We start from the raw sequence: 23,884 nt of genomic DNA on the forward strand, positions 1-23,884 counted from the left end.
TTTGTATGCATCCACAGGATTTTTTAACATCAGTGTGCTTTGTTTTGAAATTTGACCCAGAAAACGTGGCTCTATACCACAGAAATGTGCACATACCACTGTGCCATAGACTATACCCTGGGAAAATATTTACAGCCTACCTACAGAATGTGTGCGTATGCCCAAATGATGCAGACTAACAACCCAAAAGGCCTTTTAAAAGGAAATTTACAGCAACCAAACTTTTCAAACGTGGCCGGAAAACACTTAGTTTCACTCAGTCATTTTTATCTCAGTTCACTTTCCAAGTTTCAGTCCCCTGGTGTGTGTGTGTGTGTGGATTTGGACGAGCGAAAACAAAAGGCGCGTTAGTAACGGTCAGTGCTCAGAACAAGAAGCCAAAGCCAGATCTCTTTGAGTGTATTTTCCTAACTGATTGTAATCATCTGTTCTGGTGTGCAGGATATCAAAGGTTTAGCCTGAGCTTTTTCTGCTGAGCCTTTTGGATCCCAGAGGTCAAGGACACAGAGAGATGCACGTTCTAAACTAGCTGTTTATTGTTTCACTCACAGAAGGTTAACACTGATTTCTACTGGCTTTTATGAAATGGTTATTGTCAGGTTTTATAATAAGAGTTGGATTGATACACCATTGAAACATTTTCTTTAATGTCATGCCAGCGCAGCACATTTGAATTGAAGTGAATTGCCATAGAATCTGAATGAGAGAGGAAGGAAAGCAGCGAGAGGGAGCAGTGAACATTTTCCAGGGGGGAGGATTAGGAAGGAGTGTTTTCAAATTAGCCAGAGAAAAGAGCCAATGAAGGCAGGTGTCATAGAGGTCAAGTGTGTGTGTGTGTGTGTGTGAGAGAGAGAGAGAGAGAGAGAGAGTGTGTGAGGGGGGGATAAGTGCTAAGCAGTAACATGCAGCCATTTGATCACAGTGGACTCTTAATTGGGATGATGAGTTTTTTCTCTCAGCTCCTGTCTTCCACCTTTAAAGCCCTCACAGTGAGGAATTTAAGCAACAACTGATACCAGCTAGAGATAATGCAGGAGGAGGAATGAGGCTTTCAAACCACCGTTTAATCTGCTCACACTTGAGTATCTTGTTTCATGCTTTTCTTCAGCTTATTGCAGAAAAATCTCAGTTTCAAGACAAGGCCTCTAGCATTTTCCTTAGCCCTCCTTTTTTGATTAATTATGCAGCTAAATACATAAATTGACAGGTGGCATATGACAGTATATGATGCTTGCATAGCCATTATACTGCAAGCTAAATCTCTTTACTTTTCTATTCAAGGTTAATTATCAAGAGCTACATGTACCTGTTTTATTGTTGGCTGTAATTTAATGGGTGGAAGACAGTTTATATTATTAGTTTGAGTGTTGAAGTTTAAGGAGAACTCCACCAATTTTTCACATTAGTCTGTTAACAGGTTTTGGGGAGTACTACTGCATATATGAAAAATGTTTTTTAAAGCCTTTTGTGGCTCCAGAGGTAGCTGCATGAAATTTGATAAATTACCTCACATGGTGTTGCTGGAATCAGCATTGGTTGGGTCTGCAGGCTACAAGTTTGACATTGAAAAAAATCTGTGAAGGTAAGAGGCATCAGGTTATATCAGCGGCTACCAGCATGTAACACACGTGCGTCTCCAACTGAGCTGCCAGCGATCAATTTGCATAGTGGTTAGGGCTTGGGCAGTATCATGGTATTACAGTATGCCAGGGTATTTGGAAATCCGAACCAATACCATGAAAAATACAACAAAAAAATCCTCTTTCTGGTAAACTGACAAGGAGGTTCTTATTGAGGATGTATTATTTGCAGTGCACAGCACATGCCACCAGAGGTCACTCTCTACTGGTGGAACAGGCAGCTGAGAGAGATGGCGACTGCGAGCATTAGGGATAATGTCGCAGGACTAGTTTGAAGCCAGCCAGCAATGGCAGAAAGAGACTTCAGGTGGGTAAAAAAGCAGTTTCACACGTCTAACTTGGTGCATTATAGGTTTATTTTATTTTTAGTTTGTGATTGTTGGAACATCAACAACCAGCGCACCCAGGGTACCTTGCATGTCATACGTGGACGTTGAAAGTCCATGACCAAGCGTTGATATGTGACGAGGTCGGAGTGAGAATGTGTTGCTCGGAGACTTCTTCACTGGGAGGAGAGTGGAAACCAGTTCCGGGGACGGACCTTCAGTTAGCAGCTGTTGCAACTCAGTGTCCGCAAGCTTAGACCCCAGCACTGGGCGGGCTTCATCTTAGCTAGCAATCATATTGATTTACATTAGATGCTAACGTTAACGTTACCTCGTGTTGGGTCTGCTCTGTGGACTGTATGCATACACTGAATGCTTTCTACTTAGAAGCTAAAGCACTAACATCATGATATTGCGGGGTGCTACTTTGGTTTTACAATGGATGCACAATGCACATTTTTGTTTTTTTTCCAGGTTGAAATGATCACAATTTTTTTTGTCTTTTTTCTCTGGCCTGTCTTGTTGTTTTTTCTATCTTTCTCCATTTTGCAATTCCACACCATTAAATCATGTCACTGGTCCACATGTAGGAATGGGTACTGAAACACGGTATTAAACGGGCGCTTGGGCTAAATTATTAAAGTAGGTACTATTGAAACGCTGCTTCGACAATATTGGTTCTTTCATCAGTGTTTTTTAACATTTTGATGTAATCTGTTGTCACGCTCTAGCCTCTCCTCTGCTGTGTTGGGGCTTACCTCATCCACACACACACAAACACACACAACACAGTGTGAAATCAGCGAACAGCAGAGGATAGAGGCCACGATGGAGATGAAGTGAAGATAACTTGACAACTATGCTCATTACTGTAAGTGCAATAAAGCCTTCAGGAGTAAAAACCACTGCAAATTAATGTTGTCAAAAATATCTATTTATTGATACACATTGATTCTGAATATTTTAATTGGTTTCAATACTCATTTTCCGCAGTATCAATACACCCTTACAATTACTACTATCATTCTGCTGTTCTCTGCTACTAACCAAGAAAAGAATAGTCGTCTTTGTCATGTTACAGCTTTGTTATATTTATCTTTCAAGAAAAGAATTGAATTATATGGCCTCAGTGCCAATTTTCCCCAGTGGTATTGAAAATTGTATTAAATATCAATATTTTCCTAGATAATGTCTTAAAGTTTGAAATTCCAGTATTGTCACAACACTACTATAAATCTGTTCATGATTCAGCATAGATCCTCCTCGAGTCATTTGACTTACTACATTTGGCTTGTTACAGAGGAAAAATCCCCAGTCAACTTCTCCAGTGAACCTTGCACTGTGCCATTTGTCTTCATAACACTCCTCGTGGTTCCTCTTTGTCTTTTACCTCTCCTCCATGTTTTCATTGGCTTTCCATGTCTAGTTTTCCTTTTGACCTTTGGGATCTGTTGCTTCATTGCTTTGGGGTTTTCTGAGGGTAAGCCCTATCAACCTACCGATTTCTCACAAAACAATATTGTGGAAAAAATGCTGCTAGTGGGTACTCATAGCACTTTATGGAAACTCCTACCTGAGGTACCAGATGACATGGTTTTCACCACACATGGCAATACTGTTACTGTGCATGGCAGTACTGACTTGTTGGGAGGGCATCTGCAAAATCCTCACTGCCAAAGTTTTTTATTTGTTTTCATTGTCCACACTGGATAACCACCGAAATGTTGAAGTTTATGTTTAGGCAACTCAAATCACATGGTAAAGGTCTGGGAAAGATTGTGCATGGCAAAACAGTGAAAAACTCTATGGTGACTTGAAGAGAGCACAAAGCACAAACCTTGACCTTTGGTGTCAAATTGTGTTTTGTACACTTAACCATTCACCCCAAACTCCTCTGTACAGCTTGTTGCCTTGGGAATTAAAGGTCACATTACAACATTGCACTGGGATTAAATGTTGCCACTTAATTGTACTGGAATGTAATTTGAGGAAGACAGGGTTAATACATTGTGGTGTTTTACCCTGCATTAACTAATCATCTGATTTTTTGTGTCGGCCATTATATTTGCCTTTGTGCTTGACACATGGGAGAGGTTTCAGTTGGATACAACCTGCAACCTCACTGCTAGATGCCACTAAATCTTACGTATTGGACATTTGAACCTGGGGTAGGTAGTTTAGTGCAAACTCCATGTGTGGGGGACCAGATAGCCCTGACGCCCGCAAGATCAGCAAACTTTCTGTTGCTGCCGTTACACAGGATAGACCCGGCACTGCTGCTGGCTTACAGCCCGCTGTGATACCTGGTGCAGTGGGTGTCGAATTAAAGCCTCATCATCCACAGACCAAAGGCTTGTCTCCTGAGCTGCAGCCTGCTCTCCACCGGTAGAAGTAGTCCGGGAGCGGGTCTGTGGGGTGGCTAGGTGGCTAATTCTTATCTTATCTGTGATCTGATTAACAGAGAAAGCGGGGCAAAAAGGGGCTGAGTGAATGAGCTGCGTGCAACCGTGGGTTACTGTATGTAAGGCATGCATAGGACAGCAGCCTACCTCAGCTTTAACTGTTTGCCAGAGCAGCTTTAGATGTTTTTCAGTGTTGTTCTCATCTTAGCTACTGTGTTTTTCATTTTCTTGGCCAGCATCTCAGGCACCAATTACCGACATTTATTAATAGAAAACACTATAGCATGGTTTCATAAATGGTTTGCATCAATGAGAAGTACAAATTATTTGCAGTAAATGGGTACAGACTTGTAACTTTGAAGGAGGTCTTTTGCATGTGCTGTTATTTCCATCAGTTTTTCCTTGGCTAATACGGTGATCAGTGGATGTTTGAAATGTGAACTTTCCAAACAGAGGTTGAAGCCGGCTATGTTAATATGCCAAACAAAACAAAACAAAGAGTGCCAAACAAAGTGGTACGACTCAGCAACAGATTTAGGATGTATTTCCTGCTGAGCTCTTTTGAAAACCATCTTGGCGCTTTTGTTTATACTCTCACAGACACTTGTTCGTGTTGAGTGTGAAGTTTTCCATCTGAGTGAACAGAAATGCTGTGTTACATTCCAGGGATGAAATTTTAGGCTACTTTTGGTTTTCTCTCCAGGAAGCCTTTAAAGTATACAACATACTGTGGCCAAGCTGGGATGAAAAATCTTCCGCCAAGTCAAATATTACTGTTATCTTTGAAACTCAATGATGGTTTAAAGTGATGATGGTTTCTGGCAGGCTTTGTAGATCGCCAGAAAGTTACAACCTTCATGTAATCTGTAGATGACCCTTAACCCTGTCGACAGATGGATGTGGTGAAATACCGCCACAATGCCAGCATCAATGTCTCTCTCTCGCTCTCTGTGGGTTTATGTTGCTCCATCACTCTTACTTCATCATGATGAAGACGACTAGGAATAGAGCAGCCTTTATCCTGACCCAGTCACCACATAATCTCTCATCTCAGTTTCTATTTATTCTCTACCCAACTGTTTCACCCCGTGTCTCTCTCTACTTCCCTCTCTGTCTGTCTTTGCCTCTCGCCCATATTTCACAACCCCCTGGAGTCTGCAGAAGAATGTGGTGTGTAATTAGCAATCATTTCGAAGGAATTCTCTGTGATTTCTCTGTGGACCCTCCAGCTCAGTCTCCCCGCTCCGCCTGAGTGTTGAGATACGTGTCCATCGGCTCTAAATACCAACCATGTTAACTATAAACATCACTCTAAAATGTTCCCTCTGACTCAAAGAGGACCTTTGAGTCAGAAGGAACCTGTTCAGTATGTGTTTACACTCCTTTTCACAGCTGGTTCCAAAGTAGAAAAAAAATAAATTTAAATTAAAATTTCAGATACTTTAAAGGCCCTGACATCGAACCATCGGTCCATAGATCAGTGGCAGTCAATGGACATTGCTGGCACCAGTTGGCCCTTGTTGGCTGTTTTTTGGCTGATTCAGCATATTAAAACGCTGGCATGGTTCGGTGAGAGGAATCACCCTGAGTGGCAGTTCAGCTCAGTGCACAAGAAGAGAAACAGGAGTGAGCAAAGCAAACAGATGACTAAAGTCAAGAGGGTGTGAGATTAACTTGTTATGTAAGTTTTCGCCCTATTTAAACTGCTCTGGCCTGCCTACTGTTGCTGCTTCCTCTGCAAGCTGCTCTGCAACCTGCCTCCACCCCAGCTCCTCCTTTTCATGCTGTAATGTAATTTCTGTTTGTTATTGGTGCTGGCTCTGTTTGATTTCTGGGGGTCTTTGCTGCTCTTCTCCCTGCTTTATAGGCTTTCCATGTAGGCATATGGAAGGGCAGGGAGATTTGCTCTCTCTGCCTAAGACTTTGCGAGTGGAAGGGCAGAGAGGTGTGCTCTCTCCGCTTTAGGCTTTCTGCATAGGACTAGGAAAGGCGAAGAGGTCCCAGAGCAGAGCCATACCACCAAATATAATACTGCTAGTCTTGCCACCAGACAATCAGAGATCTCCGCCTTCTGATAGTCTGGGGACACTCCTTTCTAAAGTGTGTTTAACACACCGGCGAAAACGGCCGGCAACAAAGCAACGCCTCTTGCATTTTTGAAAAGGACACGCCTTCTCGGAAATGTGCGCTCCCCCTTTTCTCGTCCGCAAGGAAACAAACACACAGAGAGCTTGAAAATGGATGCCGAGAGATTTAACTCCGTTTTATCAAACGTGTGCTCATCCGTGAAGAAAATATTTTTTCCAGCGGATGTCTTAGTTACAACATGATTGAGCTAACTGGAGTAGTTTCATGTCGTATCCGACAATGGGAGGCTTTTAACAGATGACGTCCTGATGTTAGCTTTGCTGCTAGTGTTAGCTGTCCCCGTCAGCTGCAGCCACTGATGCTTTCTAGACATTGTGATTTCCCAAAACTGAATAAATACCACACATAGCAACACAAAACTGCTTTGCTAGCTCAATCATCCGCTGGAAAAGATATTTTTTTCACGGACCGTTTAATGAGTTATTACCTATTACAGATACCGCTAACGGCTAAGAAATAGTAATGTTTGTTCAATCATTGTGTTTATAGACTTTACAAACATTGGATTAGTCTAAGCGGTGATACAGTGATGTGAAAAATGTGATATATATATATATATAAAAGCTCTGCTGGTTTTCTACCCNCTAACGGCTAAGAAATAGTAATGTTTGTTCAATCATTGTGTTTATAGACTTTACAAACATTGGATTAGTCTAAGCGGTGATACAGTGATGTGAAAAATGTGATATATATATATAAAAGCTCTGCTGGTTTTCTACCCGGAAGTATTTGTAAACAACAAGGCGATTCCCTCTACAGTCCGGCCGGACGGATGAGTCATGGGCCATTTTGTACCACTACACGTGTTTCTAGTGGGACTATGTTTACAAGCACAAGAGTTCAGCGAGCCACCAAAGCACCGCCCTGCGGATTTACTATTGGTTCTGCAATGTAGGGAGTTTTTTTAAACTCTGAAATTGTATCCGCCCATCTAAACACAAAATCAGGGAGAAAGTCATCAGTCTTTAGTTAAGCAAAGCGTCTAAAGACTGACTTGTGAGTCTATAATACTGCAAATGGTAATAAAGTTTTCTTTGACTGAAATAGTCCTGACTGAAAGACTTTTTCCAACAGACCTGCGTGGCCAAAGAGACGTCCTTAATCAGTGGATATATTTTTGAATGATTCGTTTCATTCCCAGAATTTGATTCATTTGGTCCAATTTTGGAAAGTCTCCAAGAGCCACATGATGGAATCGTTTTGTTCCCATTGGAGTTATCAGAGCGCTAAACCGAAGTAGCCAGCTCAGTTGGCGGAAGCCTCTTGTCTTTGTGCTCTATGGGCCACATGGTACGGAAGCAGGACCGATCATAATTGATTTTTTAGAGTAATTTTATACTTGGCAATCAAACTTTTTTGGTTCCACACACCACTGAGCAACTATCTTAGGAATGAACAGGGCCCCGCCTCCAACGCTTTAACCACTTCGCTGTGTTAGCCAAACAAATATGGAAGCATACTTTGGTGGTAGATTAGTTTATCATGCGAATACCATATTTCTGTGACTTACTTAAAGATTGTCATGGTGAAAGATAAAAGTGTTGTGATTGTGGTAACTTTCTAGAGTTGTGAAATCCTGTTCATAGTATTTCTCAACAGCTTTGCATTGTTTTGGCATCTGATAAACCTTCAAACTTGTGTATCTATTTCTCAAACTTGCATTCCTAGATTGTTTTTAACTGTTTTTGGTCGAAAAGTTGATACCCATTGTAGCACCCTCTAGGGCTGCAGTGCTCATTACACCCCAGAAAACTAAATTGCTTTGTTTTCCCCTACCATGTTTTCATCTGAGAAATATCCTGGAGCGTCCTGCACTTTTATCCTTTAAAACAGTGTATCCATTCAACCCCACTTCCTACCAGATGATGGCACTAATGCATTAATTGAACCAATAAACTAAATGAAGCGGTGGTGGGCAGTGCCACAGCATACTAAAGTACCCTCTGGTCTTCCACCATCACAGGAGAGATCAGAGGAGCTTGAGTCAACTTATTTTAGTCTGGACGGAGTAATATAAGCTTCTCCGTCTCTATTAGGCAGCCAGTGGATAATTTCCTGACAGTACATACATTTGCTGTAACAATACACAGATGCCCATTTGGATGGAAATTATTTCTCTCGGGCAGGGTGGGTGATTATGATATTGTGTATCTGTCCAGTTCCCATAAGTCTGTGTGCGATGTTTCTTCCCCTATCGCAGTTGGGATGCACTTGTTGGGCCTGTTATTATGTCTGAAAAGACACCTTGTGCCTTTTCTTCAAAGTGTATCTCTGAGTTTTTGCACACAAAAAGCTGAATTTCTTGTTTTTGAGTAGTTTGGTCACAAACACCAACACCTATTGGTTTATGTGTCCTAGTCCTCAAGAAGTCCTGGACATTGGTACAGTATTTGCTCATTTGTGTGCTTTAGTTTTGGCATGTTAGGAGTGGAAAACTCCATCAATCCATGTCCTCGTGGTTGGCAAATGTTAGATATGCATCCACTGGCAAAAACCCGCCACACAGAGGCTTCTCTGATTGTGTGACATCACTGTTGACATACAGATCCTCATGACTCTCATCATGCATCAAGCATAAATCAAGTATTAGACTAATTTCAAGTCAGATCTGGTGCATTTAGTGTGAAATTTATCAAACATCCAGTGGCTGTGTACTTTGTAGCTGAATCAATGTTGTTGTGTTGGGTTTCTATGAGGAGTTTTACTGCTGGATGATTAAACTTCTGTTTCAGAGACTTTCCCACCACTGTTTGGATGGAGGATTTTATGCAGTCATAAATGTCTAAATGTCATTCAAATGACACACATCATCTTTGCCAAAGTCATGCCACACAACGGTGGGTTTCCAGCTCATTAAAAAAAAGTCAGACCTGTACAGAAGTGTGTATGTGTGTTTATCTCTCATCACTGTAGATGGAAATTATGTGGATGAGATCATTCATATATGTGTTGGTTATATCTAGAGATACTCTCAGCATGTACTCTGTATGATATGTTATGAAATAATCAGAGAGCTATAGCAATAGTTTCGGCTGAGGAAGAGCAAAGACTGACTCAGAAGGCAACAGTGAGCTCCGTGAGAAAGAATCAGGCCTACCTGATTGTAAAGACAGTCACTGACAGGGAGAATACATAACTGATGAGGCAGACAACCCGGTAGTGTTAGCATCAGATGAGAGAGAGAGACCACCCTGTGTCCCCCAGCTTCAACGCCAGGTGAGGGAGAGCCACTGCTACCTTTGGAACAGTTGCACATGATAACTTATTTCCACCCGCGTAGTTCTTGTATGTGGACTGAAAACTGAATTCTCTGAGGTCTATCCCACACAAAACAGTCAGCAACCGCAGCTGTTGATGGTGCCTAGATGACGTATACCTGCTCTTCTCTTCGCCTCTGCATGTTCTATGCCTTACCTTGCAGTGTGTGAAGATCATGTGAATGCAGTTTCACTCTTCATTAGACTACCACTAACAACACGCTGTCTGCCCATGAAGTAGCCACAGCACAAGATTGCTTACCTTGTTTCTTGTTCCTTATGGTGTTAGACCGGCACACTGGCAATCAAACACAGACAAGTACATGTCCCTCCAGCTGGTGGGATGAAAAGGAGATTTCTGATATTTCCCCAAAGACCCTTTTTCCTTAAAAAAAGGAGCATTGGCAGTACATTTGACATTATATTTGATAACAAAATGAATGACTAAATGTGCATTCAGCTGGACTTTAAATGCAGGTGTGATTAGGCCTTAAGAATTCATTGCTGCTTGTATAGAGGGCAGAATAAAAGTGTCCACAGAGCATCCATAATGAGCTCAGTATCTGTCAGAATGGATAGTTTTAGATTCCATTTCTTTCGGATAATCCCAAAATAAATGCAACAATGTTAGTTTTGTACTGTTAACATTTGTCATGGGACTGAAACCCTGATAAAACCTAACCCAAGCTGATGAAACCTGATAGTCATCCTCCCTTTCTCTCCCTTCTCTCTTTCTTTACCTAATCCATCTCTCCCACTCTATCCTCCATACCTGACCTCACTCCATCTGTCTGCATCTGAGTAATGTGTTGTCATGGAAAATGTTCTGTTTAATTTATTGTAAACCACCTGGACTTTTTATAAAGTAGAGATATACTCTATATTCCAAGTTGTACTCTGCCATCTATGCACAGAATTTGCTAAAATATATTACAATTATAAACAGATTTTACTTAAAACAACTTTTAAAACCTTCTGTGTGTGAGTCAGTCCTCTGGGACTCGTTTCGGCCGACCAGTTTTAATGCAGTGCTCTTTGACTCTTGATGCTCTTTGAACTCAAACGCTGTGAGGGGCTCATTCAGAGTGTTTTGACATGTGAAGGTTAACCTGTTGGTGTTGGACCCTCCAAAGACTGACCTGCAGACCTCACCAGTTGACACACTCTGTTTTAGGCTGTGTGGGGCTGAATGGGAGGGGGTTGAATGGGAGCGTGAATGGGATCGAGTTGAAGGTGAAAGAGGGTCAATGAGGGTAGAATGCATAATGAAGTGAGATTGTCGCAGTTGAGAGGCCAAGATGCAGTCTTTCTACTAAAAACACGCAGTTCACTCTGAAAACATGACACACTATCCAACACTGTGGATCTCTTGTTTCATAAAGTTATACATTTACATAAATCTACACTCCTTCATGGTGACCATCACAGGTAGTCATAAAATTTGCAACTTTTGTATGGGTCATAAATTTTCATTTTTTAAGTCAGCTCTGCTCCTGTCATGTGTTCCGCATGATTATCTGCATGTAGTTTAAAAAAAAACAAACAAACAAAAAAAACTTTAAATACAAGCACAGATGTTGATGTGATGATGTCTTTGCCACTGATGAAATATATAATGAAATATATAATGTTTGCACGAGTGAAATACATATAAAATCAATGTAAATACGCAATAACACATAACATACGTATATTAGGGTTGTTATGAGAACCGATACTTTGGTACCAGGTCGATGCCACCACGCAAAAAATACGTTGGTACCTGTTTTTTTTCGGTACCATAAGTACCGGATACAACTTTGCCCTCAGTGGGCCGTGTCGATTCCTGTTGGAACTGATGGGGGCAGTATACGCACATCAGTCTGTGCTGAGGGCGAGCGCCGAAGAAGAACACCTGTTCCATGGTTTTTGCTAGAAACAATGGCTTCTACAGGTGCTAGAGCTTAGATTGGGCCCAAAATATCCAGCCGAGCTCGTGCTTGTTCTGTCAGCAGAACATGCCCGTCCCGTCCCATAACTGTAATTATGGGCCCGGTTTAAACCCGACTTTTTTTAAGGATATGAACGTGGGCACTGAAGGCTGACTCTCGTCTTTCTTTCCATGGCAAGCCTTAGTTATGTGCCTCTTAAGTGTCGAGGTCCCCGTCTTTTTGCTGTCATATACCAGCTCGATGAAGCCGACACACACATTGTCACCGTGCACGGCCAGTGGCACCGTCCCTCAATTTCTGTTTTTCATTTTTATTGTGGTATCGAATGAGTATGGAGAATTGTGAGAATTCACTGGTATTGGTATCGACAACTGAAATTCTGGTTAGGCTTGTGCTGGTTTAAACCAAACCAATATATCGAATTATATACCTAATTTTACCACTGGGGGTTGCATTTGAGCTATTTTTCCCAATGAAAGCCTATTATAGGTGTAATGCGCTTCCAATCCACTAGGTGGCGATAATTCTGTATTAACCTCCAATACACACAAGGTTACACAAGAAGAAAAAGAAGAAGCAGCAGAAGGACACTTCTCTCACAGCAGCAGCAGACAGCTGAGCGGAGCTGCGGAGTCTGCAGTCCGCGGAGCCTCTGAGACAAACTAAACAAAACACTTGTAGGCTCCTCCACTTCATTTAAAAACAAACATAAACCTTATTAAGTTGTCATAATGCATGTTTCAATGCAAGATAAGTTGAATATAGTCCTTTGACACGCTGCTGATGTGAAAAGCTCCCCCCCACCCCCCACCCCCAACCGGTTTATCCCGTTGATGTGAATTAAACTGGGTGGAGCTCTTAAACCAGACCGAACCGGTTAAACCGGAAATCGGCACAAGCCTAATTCTGGTATCGTGACAAGCCTAACATATATAACTGCTGTCCAGTATGTAGCAACTTACAGTAGTGTTGTTATCTGTGACTCACAATTAAAGGGAAACTTTGCTAATTTTCAACCAGCTCTGTGTCATCACAGTGTGTGTAGTGTGTGTAGATGAAGTGTTTGGCTTCCTCTGTGATGTGAGTGCCAACTCCTCACTCCTCACTCCTCGGTCCACTGAATGGAAACAAAAAATGAATCAATGATGCCAATGGTCAATAGGATTTTGGCATTTCATACTTACTCATTCTACTCATTTGCTTCAAATTAAGATGCCTGAAAAATAAGCTAAGTAGTGCACCCTAACATCGACATTTGCACTTGGGACCTTTGTTGCAGGTCATGCTTAGCTCCTTCCCCTTGTATCCGCCCTCAAAACATCTTTAAAAAGGAAACTTAGAAATGTGTGCTGATTTATATTTCTAAAAAGGGACATTTTAGGTATAGGCATGCTAGACCAGAGAGGAGGATGCCATTTTTGATAATATGACCTTGCATCTGTCTCATTCCTGTGAATACATGTGTGAAAATGCAAATTTGGCACAAACATCCACTTTTAGTCAATGATAAACTTATTAGAATTTGGTAGTGAAAGGTCAAGGTCTCTATGACCTCGCACCCATCTCATTCTCATGAATGCAATATCTCGAAAAGGGAATTTCCTCAAATTTGGCACAAATGTCTACTTGAACTCAAGAATGAAATAATTAGAATTTGGTCACTCACAAAGCATGTTTTCAGCCATAACTCAATTCACTAAGTATGGCAAAATGCCACACAAATGTCTAATAGGATAAAATGATGGCATTTTATATTCAAAGGGTTAAAGTTCAGCTTCACTGTGACGTCATTCTGTGTGAGCACTTTTCTGGCCATTACTCGACATCATAACTCAGGAACAGAAGGGGAGACATTTAGTCAAATACTGAATTGGTGACACTTATCTTGGGTGCTCACCTTAAAACTGTGCTGATGGTATAGACCTTCTGTGCTGCTAGGAGGAAGATGTGTGTGAAGCATCCATGTTGTCACACTATACAACTTTAATGGTTCCTGGAGGCATACAACCTAGTTTTTTTATTAATTCAAGATGCCTGATCTAAAAATCCTTAAGAAGTTTCAGTGGCAAGTTTTGTTTATATATAGATACTTTTTGCAGGTGAACTTTACCAGTAAATTGCTGCTGGGACTAGTCTAGTTAAACCTATGTGTGAGAAGTCAAAATTTCAGCCGTGAAAAGGGTGTATTCTCTCTTTTCTCTCAGTTGTATTGTCATCTTCCACCTCTAGTCCCTCTCACTTAAGACACAAGAAAGAGATACAGTACACAAAAGAAGAATCAAGGAAACACAATGAGAGGTTCTTTCCTCTCAGGGATCCTCTGAAACAATGTCAGTTGGTGATGATGGCGGCACAGCTGGATCAGCTGTCAGCAACTTGCTGTTTCAGATGGTTGCCTTGTCCTCTCATATGACAAATGAATGTGACTGAATGTGAATCTGCCTATTATAAGCTCTTGAAACTGCTTGACAAGCAGCAACATGTGCAGCAAATCTCTTTTGTACACATATCAGTCACACCATTGATGACTTAGTAGTCTGTATATCACTTGCTCACATAGCCCATATTTACACCAAATGCTGCCGATCATCACTGACCATGTCAATTAGTGGGATTTACTGAAGCTTTAGAACATTTCAATAGTTTCCTTTGTCTCACACAAATGTCAGTGTGTGAGGATTCCATATGAAAAATACTTAGGGACTAATGCATGTGATGTAAAATGTTTCTTTTCATTACTTACCATTTGTAGCATGTACATGAATTAATAGTATTATGTGGCAGCCACTGGCTAGCAATGTGCAAGACTACTGGCAACACAATACCACATTTTTGAGGGTATTAGAATATATACACCCTGATATACTATATCGAGATACTGCCCAAGCCTGCTAGGAGTCATTCCTTTGTGCTGCAATAACTCGATCTACACACAGGGTTGTTCAAACTTCAGATCCAATCTAATCCAGTTCTAGTAATATAACTGAATCTAATCTAGTCTAACCTAATTTAGTCTAATCCATTCCTCTCACATCTCTGTAATTCTCCATTTTCAACGTCACGTCCACGTCAAACAAAGACTGAAAAAGGCATCCTTTTGTGGTAGTATGATATGGCATCAGTTTCTAATGTCGCAGGCTGGCGTCACTTTGAAATGTCGTTTGACAACAATGAAGGGTGGGAATCTCTGAGCACCTCACGATTCAATTCAGTCACAATTCAGAAGGCTGTGATTTGATGATAAAACAACTATTGATGTATCTTGATGCATAAAAAAAATTGATTTCAATACATGATTCAGTTTTCTCACTGTGTGGCTACTTGATACTTTCAAAATATAGCATACTGTATTTGAAGTGATCTATAATGAAATATACACGTGAATTTACTTGCGTACCATCTTGCTCTTGTTCAAGTCCCTTTTCCCTTCACCCTTCCTTCATACCCTAGCTTTTGAACTGGTGGGTACCAGTCATTTTGCATCCATCTGTGGTTACTCATGCTTATCCATTGTTGGATATATGTATATATGGGATATATACATGTCTGCGAAGGGTTCAGTGTTTGCATACTGTAATCCATCCATCCATTTTCATAACCGCTTATCCTCTTGAGGGTCTGATATTGGGCGAGAGGCAGGGTATAATCTGGACAGGTCGCCAGACTATGTAAGGGCTGACACATAGAAACAGACAACCATTCACACTCACATTCACACCTATGGACGATTTAGAGTCACCAATGAACCTGCATGTCTTTGGACTGTGGGAGAAAACACACGCTGACACGGGGAGAGCATGCAAACTCTGCAGAGAAGGGCTCCCTCCTGGGCATCCTGTAATATTATATCATAATTCATGTTTTGTTGAATAATAAATGGTCTGCAGCCTTTTTACTTGAATAAGTTAACTGCAATAATTAATGAATTAATTTATTTGAAAGCACCTTACAGTCACCTGTGTGTATAATAATAACATGAGCAGAGGCGGACTGCTCCACGGTGGCCACTGTGTTGCTAATTGTGTTACGTCAGCAGCAGAGCTGTGAACAGCCCCTCTCTCTGTTAGCTGTTAGCTCTCTGTTTTTTCACCACAGAGGTATTTTAAGTTGGTTATTGCCGCAGTGTGTGTTGATCAGCCAGTTAACATGGTGATGGCTGCACCGATCGTTAACCTTCTATGGGTTTTGCTGGAAGTAAAATTGTAAATGTAAATATTTTGACATCAAATTTAAATAAGTTTGTAACTGCTGCCTGTTTTGAAGATGAATTAGTACAAATTATCTGCCAGCATGTTCGTGCTGCAGACTGTCTGGATGCTACACACTGACCTTGCAGATTATTTACATTTGTGAATGCAATGCATCTAGGAATCTATTTTTCTATTTGTTGGGTCCAACAAACACTGGACTATCACCTTGAAAAGACACAATGCAGCCATAAATCGACACAGTGTCCCTGAACGTCATCAACAGACACCGGAGAATACCTAGCATGTCATATGTAGATGTGAAAATCCACTGACCAAGTGGCAATATGTGAAGAGTTGGGGATGAGAACATGTAGCCATTGTCTCTCTGGGTGTTTCTCAAACTGCACCTTGCTCTCTGACATATTGGAAAAAAAAGTATAACTTCTTTTCAATTTCTGTAAGTTGTTGCAGATGTTTTCTGTGTGTGTGTGTGTGTGTGTGTGTGTGCATACGAACAGCTGGTTTAACACTTAGATTCTGCAACACAAAAAAGGTTTAAATCAATAGGCAGTTCAAATTTAAATGTGATTGAAACTGACAGCATTTCCATGGCATATGTGTATGTGTGTATGTGTGTGTCAGTGGGCATGTGTGTGCAGGCACGAGTGAACATTTGTGAGTTTGTCTTTGTGTGGATGTGATTATGTACGACCGGATCACAGCCGTCTTAATATTCAGTGCAAGAGGACTCCGAATGTTACGTTATTAAGTTACCTGTTAAGTCTTACTCTAAATAAGAGTTTATGACCGTTTTCACTTTAAGCTAATTTTATGACTATGTGCTCATTGGATTTTGATCTTTGATGTATACGATGACATTTTGGCCTGATACTGGTGCTAAAGAAAAGATGAAAGGGTGAAAACACCATGTAACATCCTCATAGGACCGTGATTTCACCCAAACTTCCTAGAAATCCATCCCTTAGCTTTCTCGTTATGTGAGAGATGAGACGGAAGAAGAACTATTTCCAGCCTCCATGATCACCTAAGACTGATGGCTTGTGTCCATGTGAGTCACTAACTGTTTACTGTTGTAAGACATTTAAAGTCTAAAGCTGTTTCGTGCTGTAAACATTTCCTGCGGCAGTGAATGACATCAGTGGGTGTTGTTGTTCGACATGGCATGCAGCACTTACACATTGGTGATCTCGGTGTAAACTGTCTGTGTGTGTGTTTGTGAGTGTGTTTGTGTGTCAGGACAGACACAAAATCAAACACTTGATTGGTAAACAAACACACAGCCATGATGAATTTTTAACCCTAACACACACACACACACACACACACACACACACATGCACAGTAAGGGAAACACAAACCACTGACTACTGGGGGGACCACCAAGCGAGTGGTTTGTTTATCAAAGAAAAGCCGTGGTTACTGTCTTCTCATGATTATGCAACACACACACACACACACACACACACACACCTCCTTGTAATCATATCTGTCAGACCATAAAGATTTTAAAAATGTTTTAAAATGTGTGTTGCCTGGATGTGAGAACAAGGAGATGTAAACTGGTGGCCTCATAGGTTTATAAATGTAAGGTCACCAGTATGAAACCACAGACCAGTTCACAAAATGGGGGTTGGGGAACTATAGCAGTGAAGCTGTTTACCTTCCAGATGAGGACATGCAGAAATTCAGAAAGTCAACAACAACAGTTGTCTATTTACACTTCAAGCAAACACATTTCATTTGGAGTCATGTCACTGTTTTCCACACATTCATTTATTTGTGGTGGCCTGCCATGATATCAGCATTCACCGCCACATATTGCTTTTCTATTTTTGGAGCAGGACAATTAAGTAATAGCACTTGGACAGCAGAATGTACTCTGGGCACACATGGAACAGCAGAGCACCAGAGGCAGTGACATTAAAACCTAACTGCTCACTAATTTCTGTGAAAGAGAACACTATTTCTCACAACAGCACTCTCAATTCAGTGTTGTCTATCGTTTTTCCAACTTACTTTAGATGAAGCTGCGTTCCCATGGAAACTGCACATGCTGCAGCTCCAGCCAAGTTGTCGAAATCTGACGCTTGGACAGTGACTTCCGGCGTCAGATACCGATGAAAAAAGCCGTTCTTTTAACACATCATACACTGCCGGTTGATGTTATAGTTTGGGTGACATCAGCTGCATCAGGGGGAAACGTGGCAGGACACAGATGAAGGTTAAGGAGGCAAAAGTCTGAGTAGGGTGGGCAGGAGGGGTGATGGGTCCAACAAACACCGACTTTCACCCGAGATAGCGGTGTTCCCCAAGATTATAAAGCCAAACCCTGTTCTTTTTTTCCTTAAGCCAGCCATGCTTTTGTTGTTGTATGTAAACAGTAAATTTCCTGTGAAAATGGAAGTGTATTTTAAAGAAAACAATGCACAACAATGTCAACCAACGATGTCAACAACCAATGCACCCAGGGTACCTTTCACATCGTATCTGGACATGGAAGATCCATGACCAAACATAGATATAAATGTGGCGAGATCGGAGTGAGAATGTGTTGGTGTGTAACCTGTGTAACAGCAGCAACAGAAAGTTTGCTTTCACTCACTTCTGCAGCAGCTGCTCCTCTAATCCATTGATCGGATCAGCTCTAATTGATCTGACTACAGACTGATCAACTAATCAGTTCTCCACCCTGCGACTCAAACACAACAAACTGCTGCTGAGGGAAAAAAAGGTCTTACAGTTATGTCTTTCCGATAAGCAGGCTATTTCACGTTACAAATTTTGTTGTGACACTAAAATTTTAAACTTTGATAAAGTACTATCTTTAAAAAGCTATACTCGATAACACTGCAAAAGAAAAAAAAATAAGTCATGGGCACACAGAATAGGATTTTCTTTTTTCTTTATAAATTAACAACCAGCACATCATACTGGTACAGAAAGAGTCACCGAACATACCTCTAGACAAGTGGTATAGATTTGGTACTTCAAATACTATTGAATCATAATGTTGTATGTAGTATTGAAAAAGTGTTGAAGTATTGATACTTTCAACAACCTTGCTAATTACTTTGTCTGCTTTGGACAAGCTAGTACATAATATAACCCTAATCTAATCTAATCTAATCTAATATAATATAATATAATATAATATGATATAATATGTCAAATAAAAAGTCTTTGGTATCAACAAGAACATGTTATCATCATGTCTCAAAGGAACTAAAGTGCTACTTACAGTAACAACACCAGTGTACAGAGCCATAGATGGCTGTGAGCTGCATATAAAACATTACATGTATTCTATTACAGTGTCCTAAATGGTTAATATAAGGTCTTAAGAGCCATGTGGGATTTCCTTTCTTTGATGTGCTGCGTGTTTGAGTATCTGACAGGTCTTTTCCACGTCTGCTGCCTCTAAGTGTTTTACCATCTGTGTTCAGAGCTCTACTCTCGCAGTGTTTTGCTGGCCCTGCTTCCTCTCTTGGAAAAAAAAAATCTGTTCATTGGCTGTTGTGTTAGTTCTCAATTTTTCTGCTAAAATGTGTATGTTATCTTACTTTTAAATATTTTTCTGCATATGTTGCCAGTGTAGGCTTGGTCCCTAATCAGGAAACAGATTGATAGATGTGTGACAGTTTCAGCTGTTGTTCCTTATTGCCCAAAAATCTTCTTTTTTTTTTTGTGAGTCCTTTAGTCACAATTTTTACAAACAAATGAAGAAACCTGCAAATGTCTCAGAGAAATAAACAAAAATTTTCTTGATATGAGTGCATCAGTCTGACTTTTCCTCCCAATTTCATGATACTGTCACTTATTATAGTAGAAAACTGTCAAAAACAGAGGAACTTGCAAGGAAACAACGTGCAGTACGAGTTATTGAGGTCTTTTTTTTTTACCTTGAACATAGGAGTTTGACAAAAAACACGAGTTAACTCAAGGTTCATTACAGCACTCATTCTTCCCAGAGATTTTCATATCTGATGAACTTTATCAGCAGATGGAAAATGCAAGGTTGCACATAATGGAGCAACTTTCAAACTTATGAAAAAGAGAGTGAGATGCAGTTCAAAGTGCTAAAAGTGCTTTTGCCGTGCAAAAAAGTTTACATTTGCACAATTTCGACAAAATTAGCTTTAAATTCTGAAACTTATGAACTTAAGATAGATGTTTCAACAGTGTAGATTGACCAGATGCAACAAGATAAACAAGGTTTCTGTAGGACTTTGAGTGAATCTAGGCCTCAACATGCATCTGGACATTTAAGACACTCTGAAGACAGTAAGCATAAATAATAGTCAGCACCAATATACAGTACCTTTTCATTTTCAGACAGCCAAACAGTTCAGTTTAGATTTGTGAGCAGCAGTCTTCTAAAAACTAGACAGAAGAGAGGCAAAACTCTTGGGATGTAAATTCTGGGTCTTTTCCCAGAGTCTTACAGTAAGATAAAGTCTTTGTGGATAAAAGCTCAGTCAGACTTCAGACATAGAGTCCCCAGACAGTGGATGAGTGTCAGCCGCTGACATCATGCAGTAGAAGGTCACTCTCTGGTTTCAAGCTTTGAGGAGTGTCATCATCACAAATATAAGCTGAGCTGTCTGACGTGTGCAGCTGTCTGACAGCTGTCTCACTTTTCATCTGGCACTTCAGTGTCTGCAGCCCATTGCTGTCTGCTGTTTTTTCCAGCTTGTCGTCTGCAACCTGCTCTAGGTCTAATGTTTAAATGTCCAAGGATGCTGTCACATCTTAACAGTTTGGTGTGGTTTAAATGAACTCTGGTGTGTTTGCCTGTTTGGTTGGTTGGTTTGGTTTGTTTAAGCTTGTGTTAAAGCTGTCATTATCTATTCTTTGTTTTAGATTACAAAGGTTCATTACAGTGCAGCATGACTTGCTGTCTGTCACCTGAATTTGATTTCCCTCTGGGGGACCATGTAGCACTGATGATGCAGGACGATATCACCAAAACTGTCCATTGAATGAGTTACCTGTCAGTTTATATGACTCTACAATTATGTCTCTTGGATCGTCTTGTTCAGTTTTACTTTGCAGAATTTCGAATCTTTAATACAGTGATGGAAAAATGAGATGAAATGAGACAAATGAGAATGAGATGAGGATACCCTTGGTGGTGAGGGGAAGGGTTCTAACTCTGGGCACCTCGGGCCCTCAGGTATTGTCCAAAGTTTCTTGGCCGACCAACCTGGCACGAACGGTCCTGCTCATGAGGAGGATGGTTATGGTGGACTGGAGAAGCAAAGAGGTCCCAGCTGAGGCAGCAGAATTGTAGGAGGAAGACCATGCTGCCCCATCGGCAGGCCAAAGCTTGTACTAAAGCTCCAACCTGAACCATCATTTGACGAATCTTATCAACATCATAAGGCATAATATCAAACTCTCTAAGAGGATGCTGGGTGGATGTTGGATGGCTATCTGTGTAGAAGGTAGATGGTCCTGTTATAGATGCTCCATAACTCTGTGGAGCTGCATGTGGCTGAGCAGTTGAGAATGTCCCATAACCATAGGCAGTGTACTGCATTTCATATTCATCCTTATAAAAGGGGTGTTGAGGCTGTCTACTTGATCTTCTAGGTGCTCTGTCCAACCATTCATCAGCTCCTGCTTGAAGGACCATATGAATATTCTCTATTATGGACTGTATAAGGGTTCCACTGATTACTAGGAACTGGGATTAACACTATGGGTGTGCAATCAGGCAGTATGACAGTGGTTTCCAACTGGTCCAGCCACGGGGTCCAGATTTCTCCTTAGTCATTAGTTCAATGTCCACACAGTTAAATACATTCAGTGTCATACTTGTGGTTGGCCATGTCATCAAGCTATTTTGCTGTCTCTATCAAGGAGCTGTCCATTAGTTAATTACTGTACAGCAGGAAACGACACTTAAAAAAAACCTCTGTGCTGGAAATTCAATGTGCCTAAAAATAAAGTGTAATTTTGACAAACTTGACACATTTGCAAGTCAATTGTGATCCATTCAGAATGGACCCGGGACCCACTTTTGGAACGCAACCCACCAGCTGGGAACCCCTGCACTATGGGACATCTAAAAGTCCACATCAGTTGTGATTAATTGCAGCAGCATTGTTTGGTGCCAGACGCCCTTGCTATACTTCCTGTCTACTACTACAACAAATCACAACTGAAGTGGACTCTTCTGTCTCTCCTTGTGCTCAACCACACAACTTAAGTGTTATTGTTAGGGTTAATATATGTTAGTGTTCATATTTTACAGTGTGTGTGATGTCTATATGCGGTTGCAAAAGATCTTTCCTCCAATTTCTATATCTATATATAAGACTTTTTGAAAGTAATCACTAGAGTGATATGTGTACAGTGAGAAAGCTGTAACATGACAATGGTTACGGATCAAACCTCTGAGAGAATGACTTTATGGGTAAATCAACAGGCTAATAAATTTTGGCAATACTGGGAAAAATGAGTTGTGTTTGTGAACTCTAAGATTTCATCAGCATAATGTTTGTATGACTGCATATGTGACCAACTGTTTGTTCTAGTATGTTTTTGCTGCATTTTTGCTCTTAAAAGTAAAGTATATAAGAAAGAAAGTGATCTGTTAAAGTTGAAGCTCTTACCTTGATGTGCCATGTAATTTCAATTTCATATGAGGTTATATGGAGTCTGATCCAGCTGATGACATGTATGGAGATCTTTCTCCCTCCTGCTTCTCTCTTTCTTGGTATTGCCCCGTTAAACACACGTCATCTGGATATGTATATTCTAGTTGAATGTTATTAAAATCCAAGCCAAGATGGTCTGTCTCTGCACTGAGTGCAATCCCAGACATGCACACACACACACACACACACACACAAACAGAGAGGGAGAGAGGGAAAGAGACAGGCAGCACTGAGCGTAATACTCAGAAACAAATAACTTAATACTCTATCAGCAAAAGCGATTGCCTTTATTGATCATATTACTCAAATTCTCTTTTCCTTTGCTCTTTAGAAAATGATCAGAAAAACAAAGTGCCACAAGCTTGTATTAGCACACCTTTGCTATACTTTTTTAGCAGCCATGCCAACAGTAGGGTGTGTGTGTTCATACCAGACCATTCTACCCTGAAACTTTAAGCCATGGCTCATTTGCAACATGCCCTGATGGCATCACCCAGATGTGCAGATCACCAGGACAAGGAAAAATCAAATCGGTGCCCAACTCCTTATTACCGCTGCTTTTAAGGAGCCTTAAGGTGCAAAAACAGAACAGAATAAAAGTGAATACTGAAGCAACTGGCATTTACATTGGCATATAACCAATGTGGAACTAATCATAACACTCCTAATGCTCAAGTTTTGATTTTTAATGTTCTATTTATTTTGTATTTCCAATTTCATTTCAATTTTATAGCGTGTTGTGACCCGTTGTTGCCTTTTTAGAAAGTGTTTGTTCATTGTTTGTACAGCGTAATACACATATTTGAAATTTTACTTAATTTTATAAAGAAAATAGTCTACCAAAGTTGCCAGTAGGCAAAATGCCAGCTTAGATTACAGCAGGAGGATTGTGTCTGTCTGTCTTTCTGTTCCAAATGAATGAAAAGAACCAAAATTGCACCAAACTGTGACTTCCAAATCTGGGTATGAACCAAATTCTGATTTTTATGTACAGTTTTTCAGACAACTAGAAAGGCAAGTCATTTTACAAAACAGAAAAATTATGTTTCAAAAATGTATTATAGTGATGTAAGTGCTGGATAAGCTATCTGTAAAGTAACTAGAGACAACTGGATCTGTTGGAATAGGAATATGTTATGCAGGGCTGGAAATTAAGAAATGCAATAGTGCTCCTGATTTTCCTTTTAAGTTCTTATCATATTTCATTTTGATTTGTCATTATTTTTTTAATGATTAAGTAGCCCTCCTTGTTGGTTCTGTTCCCCTGGCTCTTTGCTTTCATTTTCCACACAGTTATTAAACAATAT

General features: G+C 40.6%; 1 protein-coding gene across 1 annotated transcript in view; it reads left to right on the top strand.

Annotated features, from left to right (window-relative positions):
• vegfc (vascular endothelial growth factor c) overlaps positions 1-23,884 on the top strand; it is a 70,517-nt gene that overhangs the window by 1,791 nt on the left and 44,842 nt on the right. The gene's annotated exons all lie outside the window — the stretch shown is intronic.

The sequence above is a fragment of the Epinephelus moara genome, chromosome 5 (genome assembly GCF_006386435.1).
Source record: "Epinephelus moara isolate mb chromosome 5, YSFRI_EMoa_1.0, whole genome shotgun sequence".
NCBI lineage: Eukaryota > Metazoa > Chordata > Actinopteri > Perciformes > Serranidae > Epinephelus > Epinephelus moara.